Source organism: Eulemur rufifrons, chromosome 5 (genome assembly GCF_041146395.1).
Source record: "Eulemur rufifrons isolate Redbay chromosome 5, OSU_ERuf_1, whole genome shotgun sequence".
Classification (NCBI taxonomy): domain Eukaryota; kingdom Metazoa; phylum Chordata; class Mammalia; order Primates; family Lemuridae; genus Eulemur; species Eulemur rufifrons.
The window spans coordinates 34,588,135-34,600,169 of NC_090987.1; the positions used below are offsets into that span (position 1 = coordinate 34,588,135).

Sequence of the window (12,035 nt, forward strand, 5' to 3'; positions counted from 1 at the left end):
CGTCTTCAACCTACAAATTTAACGCCGTTTTCATCTTAACTAAGCACTTATCAAGCACCGTGGCCCTAATTTTTGTAGTTTGAGGGGCGACAGCAAAATTAGTATAAATTTATTTTCCTTCTTTTTATAGATCTTAGCAACCTCAGCATATGATCTTTTTATTTCCCTATTAAAGCAAGAACTTTCTTTTTTCACTTAAAGGAAGCACCATTCAGCTTCTCTTTGGCACATCCGAATTGCCAGTGTCATTACTATTGCCCTTTGGAGCAGTTATTAAGTAAAATAAGGGTGACTTAAATGCAAGCACTGTGGTACTGCAACAGTCGACAGCTATTAAGTGATTTACTGGTGGGAAGCCTATACCTATTGGATCTGCAGAACAAAGTCCTCAGAAGGATGATCAGGACTGTGTGAGATTTCATCACCTTACTCACAACAGGGAACTATTTAAAATTTATGAACTGCTTATTTCTCGAATTTTCCATGTAATACTTTCTGACCACAGTTGACCATAAGTAACTGACACCGTGGAAAGCAAAACCAGTGATAACGGAGGACTTCTGTATATTTGATATATATTTTTTTTTAGATTCCACTTATAAGTGAGATTATACAATATTTTTTTTCTGTGTCTGGCTTACATAGTATAATGTTCTCCAATTTAGCCCTAAAAAAATATATGAGATCTTGCCTGGATGAACATGGGTGAGCCTGGAGACAGAGCCAACAGACAGACAAACGGATGAAGAAACTGTGGTTTCCATATCATGGCTATTATGAATAATAAATATCTTGCCTATCATGAATAATTTATTCCATAAATATTGTTTCCATATCATGGCTATTATGAATAATGCTATAATTCTGTGATGAACATGAGAGTGTAGATATCATATCTTTATCATTATGAGGTGGAGATTTCATTTTCTTTGGGTGTATATGCCCAGAAAAGGAGTTGCTGGGTCATATGGTAATTCTATTTTTAATTTGGTTAGAAAACTTTATACTTTTCTCCATAAGGGCATATTAGTCTACATTCTCACCAAGAATGTCCAAAAAGAGATCCCTTTTCTCCACCCCCTTGTCAGCATTTGTTATCTTTTGATTTTTTGATAATACCTATACTAATGTGTGTGGTGGTATCTCATAGTGGTTTTGATTTGCATTTCCTTGATTAATTAATGATGTCGAGCACCTTTTTATATACCTGTTGGTAATTTTTATGACTTCTTTGGATAAATGCTTATTCAGGTCCTTTGCCCATTTTTTAATTGAGTTATTTGTTTTTCCACTATTGAATTGTATGATTCTTTATAAATTTTGGATCCTGTCTTAGTACAATTTCACTGCAACCTGAAACTCCTGGCCTCAAGTCATCATTCTGCCTCAGCCTTCCAAAGTGCTAGGACTACAGGCATGAGCTACTGCACCTGGCATGCTTATATTATTAATTATAATTATGGCTGCTTTGTTGAGGATAGACTCAGGGGCAATGGTAAAAGCAGAGATGCTTTTGCAATAATTCAGGGAGAGATGATAGCAGCTTGGATTATGCTTAGATGATGGAAGAAGCAGTTTAGGTGGTTAAATGTCCACAACTCAATAAACCCCACATGTGACAGAAAGCTTTTAATCAAAATCGAAATGTTCATGGCAAATGAATTCTAAAATAGGATTTTATACCAAGACGAATTAACATTTTGAGTGTTGATTAGGGACAATTTCAGGAATGTTAATCAGGATTCTTAGAAACCAACAACAAAATCCTCTTGGGTTAGTTTAAACAGACGGGTATATTCCAGTCTGTTACATAGCTCTCAGAATCTCTACATTGGTTAGAAAGCTGAGTTCAGAAGACACAGTGAGAGAACAGCCACACTGAGAACCTCACTCTAGTGAAAATCCCACTGCCACCCTACATAGTACTAACATCACATCCTTTGAAAAAAATCACATATTGAAATTATAGTTCTCAGAACAGGATACCAGAAGCTCCAATACTGGAGCCCCTAAACAGATTGATATCTCCACTGCCATGCTTGCCAAAAGACAGACTTTATATATACCTATGTCCTTCCTTTCAAATAACAGTCCCACTTCATTATATGTGTATGTTATTGATAAAGCCAGGGTCATATGCCTGAACCCTAGCAGTAAGGGAGGCTGAGAAAATGAGTTATGCTTTCTGTACTAGAGGTGTGCAAGTCAAATGTGAAACACCCCAATATTAAAAAGTGATATCTAAATATGTTGAATACAAACACAGACTACAAACATGACAGATTCTCTTTACATTCTACGTTTTGCTATTCAACATCAAAATACAGCCTTTGCTATATATGCATTTCTCTACACTGCACAAATGATGTATGCCTTTTAAAATAATGCAACTCTGTCTCATTCAGTAAAAGGAAACTTATCCTTACCCTAACAGGGAGACAAAGTAAAACTCGTCAATTATTTTATCTAGGTTTAAATTTAGGTCTTCAAATGACCTCTGGGCCTTGATAGTGTATAATCTATTGATTAATTAAAATTGACCTAAAGCTACATTTAAAAATTATATCTATATCTTTTATTTAATTAGTAGAGGAATTATGGGCTAAAAATAAAGGTAAATATTACATAGAGAAAAGAAAAAATATGAGTAGATACTTCAGTTCTAATTTCTGCAACTTGTCATAAGTCCATAGTTGGTATTTATAGCTTTATAGCTTCCTTATTTCACTGCCAGGTTCCTTTTTTTTTTTTTCCCTCTAACCAACATATCAGCTACTCAAGATTTTTACCAGAGAGTAAAATAGTTTTTTTCTCCATTCACACTTTCATTTCTGAGGGACCTAAGCCTGTGGTAATCTTGCTCATAGATGTTGCATTATCTTTTGTCACTAAATACGGCACGATCTGGATGGAGTCACATCAGCTTATTCTCCTGGGTTTCAAATATCCTCTTTGCCATCCCTACTTTTGGTACCAACTCTGTTTTTCTTAGTAATCTACATCAGTCACTGCAGCCAACATCTAAATCTATTTTTAACTTATTCTTCTAGTGACTTGAAAAGCCTGAAATGACAAGAATGCAGCTATCTATTCTAATTTAGTATAAGCTTTTTTTGTTCACTAGAGTTGGGAGACAATTCTCCAATGTCTTTTGCATTTTTGCACATTCTGCTAGCAGAGGCACTGGGAGCCTTTTTTCTGGACTCTCTCTGTTTGTATAGCAAAAAGTCTTAGAAGTTTGAAATAGTATCTCCCTCCTAAGCAGAGGTCAGGCTTGTTTGCTGTCTCCAGGATGGGTAAATTTTGGATAGATTTGCTTGAAGCTTGTTACAAAAGCTTGAGATTTCCTAACACTGCAGTTCCTCAGATACCATCTTAGTCTATTCCTATTCAAGCTGTCATAACCACATACCACAGACTGGGTGGCTTAAACAACAGAAATTTATTTTTTCAAAACTTCTAGAGGCTGGACCCTGAGGCTTCTTCTTTTTGCTTGTAAGTAGCCACCTCTCGCTGTGTGCTCCAGTAGCCTTTCCTTGGTGCATGTGTATGGAGAGAGAAAGAGAAAGACAGTGAGGTCCTTTGTGTCTCTTCTCATAAAGACACTTATCCTGTTGGATTAGGGCCCCATTCTTAGACCTTCATTTAGTCTTAATTACTTTCTGACAGGCCCCATGTTCAAATACAACCACACTGAAGGTTAGGGCTTCAACATATTAATTGTTGGGGGAAACAAACATTCAGTCCATAACAGCTATAACACAAATTCCCTGCATGTGCATCACCTACATGGGCCAATCCATGGGGTTTAGGTTAAGAGAAATGAGAACTTGAAGCAACCATTAAGTTCATGCTGTTTGCTGTGTTGTGAATAATAAAGTTCTTTTTCTCAAATCCAAGTGTCTCCTGTCCTCTGCCTGCATCCATTAGACTATTAGCATGCAAGTAAGATAAAATCTCAAACCCTTCACAGTTCTTAACTACCGATGGACACAATCTTCTTTGTTATACCAGGACTCTAAACCAACAGAGCCTGGATTTATAAAGACAGGAGGACCAAGTTTACTAGTGAATTTATCGATATCATTGTTAGAATTGCCAATCCAAATTATTCATTTCAAATGCCTTTTAACCTATGTAAACTTACTATTAGAGTAACATATACATTTATTGGTAGCTATTTTAGAGCGTAAACCACAACATTTTGGAAACACTACGACCTCACAAAATGTTGTCTCTGTTGGTGTCTGGATTTTACTCTTTATAAGGCCAACTCCATCTAAGTAATTGGGTCCATCATAAGGCCAACTTAAACTGACTAAAGCAAATAATTCCAGTAACGTTCAGTTAATTATTGGTAGCATAAGTTACTTGGTCACTTGGCATTCAGTCACTTAGTTTCTTCTAGGGACTAGGAGTAAGCCAAAAAGGAGAGTGTTATTCGACAAATAAATTACTCCAAATCTTAGTGGAATCCTCTATTTATCCCTTGGATATTGATTTTTTAAGCATAAGCCCTATATGATCTCAGTCTCAACTTCTCCATTTGGCCATTATGGCATGGAAGAAGCCAAATAGAATATGCAAATGAATGCGTGTGACTGTATTGCAATAAAACTCAATTTGTAGAATCAAGCAGGTGACTTGCAGGCTGCAGTGTATTGACCCCTGCTCTTACCAGGTTTTGTTACTGATTTTATAGAGTATTCCAATCTTCCACAATGATTTACATGACTTTGGATTTTTCTGGTTTATAAGGGCAAGTAGCATTGTAGCTTGGAAGAGAAGAACAACCTTCTCTTACTCTAGGGTTGAGTACTCAAAGCTGATAGCCATTAATAAGGGGGTTAAACTCAAATATTTTCTCCTAAATCCAAAGAGGCCCAAGAGACAATAATGTCATATCTTTCTTAATTCTAGTGAGTGTATTTCAATTTGGAGAGAATTTTCCAAATGTCTTAAAACAGAAACACTGAACTTTCACAAAGATAGCAGACCCATTTGTTGATGATATTTATTTTAATCCTTATGGCATAAATTTGTATTATCAGTCATCCAAACTAATGTCTCTTTCTGCTTCTATATTGTAATAGTATGATGTTATGAATGTGGTAGACTAGAGGTTAGCACACTTTCTCTCTAAAGCACCAGAGGATTGATTCCTTAGGCTTTGTGTGTATTCATGTGTGTGTGCATGTGTGCATGCATTTACAACCCTTCACAAATATAGTAACCATTTTTAGGTCACAGGCCTTTTAAGAACAGACCAGAGGCTAAATGTGATTAACGGAATATAGTTTTGCAATCCTTTTCGTAGCTCAATTTTATTTAGTTTGAGATTCTGGGATGATCGAGGCTCTATAGGACTAAATTATGACACAGTTACAGATAGCTGATTCAGGGCTGAAATATAAGAATCAAAATGAAATGCTATTTCTGTTGACTGAATGCAAACACTTTCTGCTTATGGTAGTAGAAAAAAATATATCAGAGACAAAAGCCTTTGCTGATTTCCTTTAGCAAAGAGATAACAGAAAAAAATAGATATGCAATGGACTTAATGTTTATGTTCCCCCCAAATTCATATGTTGAGATCCTAACCCCCAATGTGATGGTATCGGGAAGTTGGACCTTGGGGATGTAATTAAGGTTATGAGGGTGGAGCCTTCATGGATGGTATTAGAGTCTTTATAAAAGAGATTCTAGAGAGCTCTCTTGCCCTCTTTCCACCACGTGAGGATACAAGAATTCAGTATTATGCAGCCCAGAGAGGGGCTTCACCAGAACCCAAGCAGTTGGCACCCTGATTTTGGACTTCCAGCCTCCAGAACTATGAGAAATACATTTCTGTTGTTTTCACATAACAGTGGTGGTTCATTCTGAGAAATGCTTTGCTAGGGGATTTCTTCATTGTGTGAGCATCATAGAGTGCCCTTACACAAACCTGGATGGTATATCCTGCCACTAACCTAAGCTATGTGGTAAAGCCCATTGCTCTTAGGCTACAAACACATGCAGCATGATACTGAATTGCCTAAATACAATTGCCAGAATGGTCTAGGGAGTTGTAACATAGTGATGTTTGTGTATCTAAACATGTTTAAACATAGAAAAGGTACAGTAAACATATGATATTATAGGCTTATCGGACCACCATTGTATAATATATGTGGTCTGTCATTGACTCAAATGTTGTTATGCAATACCTAACTGTATTTTGCAAGGAAAGAAAAATTCCAGGGGGGTCTCAACTGATACTTCCTGTCACAGGATCACTAACTCTATTAGTCAGGGAATCAAGGGAGGTGGGAATTCTAGTAACTATTGAATATATCTATCCCCAGGCACCCATAATATCACATTATACTTGTAGTCACTTAATACTGTGGATCCCCCAAAATTAGCATTAGTTCAGAATCAGTATTCAATCATTCTTAAACAATACGGGTATTCTTATTTATGCAGTGCACAGCAATTTTAGAAAATAGCTATAAGAGAAGGCTAGGAAGGAGATTTCCATACATTTTTATGATACTGTCAGCATTTCTTTACCCAAGTGTACCTGGATAACCTCAAAGGACTTAGATTCTGTGATCTAATACAGATGTTTCAAAATTGAGCATCAAGCATGGCTATTGTGTTGGCTCAAATCAGATCTCTGATTGGCACACATAAAATATTTACTATTCCACAAATCAAGCAGGAACTTTCTGGGGAACCACGAAATTTATTGCTAAGGACACCATGATCAATAAGTAACCACCAAGGATTTATCTAGTTCGGACCATTCTGGTGCCAAGCAGAGTAAATATATTTTCATCTCGTAAATTAGAACTGCTTCTTGATTGCTTCTAGCATCACTTCTAAAAATAAATACCCATTTCATTAGCATTATCTCCCACTGCCCTACTGGCCTATAAAAATTAGTCATTTACAACACTTTCAAAGCCTCTATTTCTACTTCTATCTGTATGTATATTTCTGAGTCATGATGAAGAGACTGTCTCATGGATCTTTTCATAGGGAGTGGGTATACAAGTAGCTTGATCCATGATAATATGTCTACCCCCCTAACATTTTGGATTCCTCCTATATGTTATACAAAAAATATCTGGAACCTCAATCTTATTTAGAATAAGCCACCAATGACTCAAGGTGCCAGTTACTGAACTAATCATGCACAGTATCTGTAGAAGACTTAAAACTTGACACACAATAAGATTCTAAAAGTGTCTAGTGAAAGTAAAGTTGAATAAAGAAATCTATTATTAACTGTTTGAAGTAGCACATTATATCTAGAATCTGTTAAGTACACCCATATTAAGATATTCAGCCTGATCTGAAATTACATTCTCCCTCCCTTATTTAGCATCATTAAAATGCATTCCCACACCTATTTTCCAGATTTATGTTGATACAATTTCACAAGATCTTGTAATACTTTTGATTTATAATCTTCTCTTGTAGCTTTAACTTTGTAATTGATCTCTTAAAACATATTGGAATCTGACTAATATTATAGGTTGGAAGCCAACGAGGACTGTACAGGGAGGGACAATGAGAAATTATTTCCTTCTACAGGGTAACTGTCTCTTGGGATTATATTATGGAAATAGCCTCTTCAGGATGAAGAGAAGGTTACTGATTCTCATGGGATGGAGGTATCATTGGGACTGATGCTTAGTGTCCTGGTATTCTACAACTGAGCTGAGAATAATATTGCTGTAGTCAAAATTATCTTAACATGGCTTACGTAAACAAATTACGAAATAGATATTTTACAAGGACGAGGGAAAGATGTAAGAAAAGCAAATCTCCATCTTCTCTGGTATGAATTTAATAACAAATTCTAAATCTGAAATATAAAAAAATAACATTATAAGCATTTTTTGTAAATAAGGAGAAAATATAAAAGGAAACAGCTAAAAGAATTGAAATTGGTAGGTACTGGGGCACAGGAATCTAGGGTGAGGCAGGTAACTATTGTTTTTAGTTGTAAGTATTGTGATACTATTTGATTTTAAAACCAGATATGCAAGTAAAAATACAGATCAATATAGATATAGATAGATAGATATAAATATAGATATAGTATTAGTTTGCTAGGGCTGCCATAACAAAATACCACAGACTGGGGAGTTTAACAGAAATTTATTTCTCATAGTTCTAGAGACTCAAAGTCCAAGACCAAGGGTGATTGCAGGTTTGGTTTTCCCTGAGGCCTCTCTCCTTAGCTGACAGCACATTCTTGTTATGTTGTCACATGGTCTTTTCGCTGTGTGAGCACATCCTTGGTGTCCCTCTGCATGGCCCTATCTCCTTTTCTTACAAGAACAGCAGTCAGATTGGATTAGGGCCTACACTGATGATCTCATTTTAACTTAATTACCTCTTTAAAGGCCCTATCTCCAAATACAGTCATATTCTGAGGCACTCGGGTTTAGGGCTTCAACATAAGAATATGGGGTTAACACAATTCAGTCCATGACAAAATATATATAAATGAATGGATAGATATATACACACACATATTTTAAATGTATTATATCATTACATAATTATAACATTATACATATACACATGTGGTATGTATACATAATATATATTTATATATTTTTATAACTATATATGGTTATATTTTTCTCTCTTAAATCATGGCAGTCTTCATTGCTAATCCTAATTCTTCCGTGGTTTTAGGAAAGTTATGTATAATTTTTAAATATTTATTTCTTGTCTATAAAAACATTTCAGCAAGTTATATACCATACGTTTTTGTGAAGCTCCTAGACAAATAATTGCATGTAGTAAGATCTCTGGGCACTCATTGCTTTTGCACACACCTGATAACAATCATAATGATATTTGTGCATGAAGTATAAATTTATTTATCATGTCATCCATTCAAAATTAATTGCCCATTAATTATATTTCAGTCACTCTTGTTAGGAAAATGTGTCTATATCATGTCTTTGCAGTGAATAAGTATTTATAAGGCTTAAAATGCATATTTAATGAAGGAAACATACACGTAAACAAGAAGTGAAACAAATTTGTGGTTGCTATAAAAGAACCCTCAGCAACTTGCTAAGGGGTTACACATGTGGGAGGGTCAATTCTAGCTGTTGGGAGGATGAGGAGAGGAGGCAGAGTCAATAAATATTTTATAACAGATATGATGGTAACTTAGGACTCCACTGTTAAATAAGAGTTCACAATGGGAAAGAAGTGCATTTTAGGTAGTGTGAATAGAAAAACAAAACAAACGGAGAATAAAAGAACGGTCCATCCAGAGAAATGAAAAGAATGAATATATTTGGAATAGAGGGCACAGGGGAGTGTTAAAAGATTACTTTTTCTTAGCACTATTTTATTTAGTAGGGATCAACACAATGAAGTATCTTATTTTTTTCCATGCCATCCATGAATGAGAAAAATAAGTTTGTAAAGTTTAAATCCATTGCTCAATTTCACCCTTATAACGAGGAACAGACTCTTGAACTGAATCCAAGTTCCTTGTTCCTAGTCTTTACTGATCAATTATTTGCTGAATGAAGCTTTGAATAAAGAAATGGTTGATTAACAAATGCCATGTCGCGATGTGTTACAACCGTATCTACCTGAGATCAAAAGAGCTATTTTTTTAAAGTAAAGACAAAGAAAGAAGTCAAGGTTTAATTAACAAACTGAAAGTAAGATTTGATTTGTTTTAGGCTACAATAAATAGACCAATTACACTGTTATAAAAATGTTTGAAAGAAAAGAATTAATCTGATTTTAAATAGTTGCAATGGCTTTTTCCCCCTTTTTAGGTCAAAATTACTGTGCATCTTAACTGATTCTGCAGTTATTAGAACTCATTGACCATCTTCTTAACATAGTATGAGATCAACATGATGTATGTGATACATTCTCCATATGTAGCATTGTTTAGTTTTTCTGGAAACACTAATTAATATGAATAGCTATCAAAATATTTCAAGGTTTCATGCACATAAGAAGTCAACCAAACTAGGTCCATAAAACTTGGTTTCATTCATTACAGACCATTTATTATGTTTAAGAATTGTGCTGTTGACAATTAGAATCATAATTAGTCTTTAAATAATATACATATCCTATACTTTATAGGAATTCCTGATTTCTCAGTTCTTTATGTCTATTTCTGAACTAAATGGACAGAATCTCTCACTATCCTGAATCTGTATCTCTTCCTCAGACAAGTAGACACGATGAGTGTCTATATTATGTCTTTGCAGTCCCTGAGGTTTTGAACCAGCATAGAAGAGGGACAACTCCACGCCAGGGCCACCAGCATTGTTCCACTCTAGAGGGCGCTACTCAATTTCAAGGCTGCAAAGGGGTATGAGTTGGGGAGGGAAGAGTTCAGCTGTGTAGGTAATAATATAGATTATATAGCCCTCCAGTTCCCTTTCCCATCGGATCTGAACACCGGTCTTGGTGGTCGTAAAAGGAGGAAAAGTAATACTGAAGCTGGCCTTGCGGTGTTATAGTTTGGTATATAGCATGTGGGCTAGTTTCAAACAAGGTTGAATTCTCTTGTTTCCTCTCCTCTGTAAAATGGGAGCTTTACAGGGGAGAGGAAACAAGGCTAAAGGGGGAATATATGTGAAGCTGTGGGAGTTGAGTAGCGATTGCTGACCAATTTTATCGTATTCAAGGAGGGATTTATCAGCTTTCTTGACTTGACTGAGGGTGTCCTTAAAATTTAAAAATAATAATAATAATATAGATTATATAGCTTTTTGAACCAAAAGTGCTGAAAGTATCAGCTTCCATATGAAATAATTGGTTTCTAATGGCGACTGTTTCTCAATTTGTTTTTTTTTTTTTTTTTTTGTAAAAGACTAATTTCACCATTTAAAAATGATTTAAGGGAACAAGAAAAAATCAGAGAAAAGAAGAAAATGACATGTGTGTTAAGGTTTGCAAGTTTGGAAATTAATCATTTGAAACACTTCATCTCTTAATTATATGTTTAACTTCAGCTTCATTGACATTGTAGAGTTGCTTTGAAGAAGTTCTATGAGTTTTAGGCTTCAAATTAATAACATTTCAGATAATTAGCAGAAGAATAAAGTAGCTTTATAGCTTTGGAAGCATTAAGTTTATAAAAAGACAAAGAAAACCAAAAACAAAAACAAAAACAAAAAAACAACTTTAGTTGAAATTGTCTTGGGGTCACATCAATATCTCAGCAATGTGTGAGGGTTAACGGTAACACTGTGAAGATGATTGTTTCCTCGGCCACAGAAATTCTGCTGTAGAGGTGCATATTTCAATAGCTGATAATACCTTAAAAGTTTGATAGCAATTTCCAGGAGTTTCCATTATTTTGAAATTAGAGACATAGTTTATAACACAGCAAAAATTAGTCCCATTCTAATGAACCTACAGTCACAGTCCATTAAATTCAGAATCCTGGGCTCTATAATTGATAGTTTAAAAAACTTTAATCATCTCTATGTGTAATACCATAAACTTTGGTTTCACTCTAAAAATAAAGCAAAACTCCTGTTTAAAGCAGCAAATCAACTATGTTGTGCCCTCCCTAGGGGAGGGAAGGAGATTCATTCTCACATCCTTGCATCAGTACCTTTATTATTTTGGAAATGGCAGAGAGACCTGCATGCTGCTTTGCAAATAGAAATAGCACACTCCCTGCTCTGCAAGTGACTTGGTGACATCGTGGATCGTTCTGTAACATTTAAAGACCTTTGCTTCCATTCAGCCTGGATTTCAGCCAGTTGCGGGTTGTGTACTCTCTCCTGTCCTCCTTCCTTTCTAACATGTGTATTTTGGCCCATGATTATACAAAGGAGGAATGTTGCTGTAACCATTATGTAATTTCTCTGTTCCAAAGCACTCACCAGTAACTGACACTATGTTTCTTTTTATGCTGCATTTGCTGATTGCTCATCATCTTCACTAGAACGTAAGCTTCCAGAGGGAAAGGACTTGTTTCTATAGTTGTTTGTTTGTTTTCATGCTATTGTATCCCCATCACCCATAACAGT

At 35.4% G+C, this 12,035-nt stretch overlaps 1 non-coding gene across 1 annotated transcript; it reads left to right on the forward strand.

The window, feature by feature from the left end:
• Window positions 1-10,415: 10,415 nt before the first annotated feature.
• LOC138383553 (small nucleolar RNA SNORA61) lies at window positions 10,416-10,547 on the forward strand. Its single transcript, XR_011233618.1, has one exon. It is a non-coding gene; the product is annotated as a small nucleolar RNA SNORA61 (small nucleolar RNA).
• The last annotated feature ends 1,488 nt before the right edge of the window (window positions 10,548-12,035 follow it).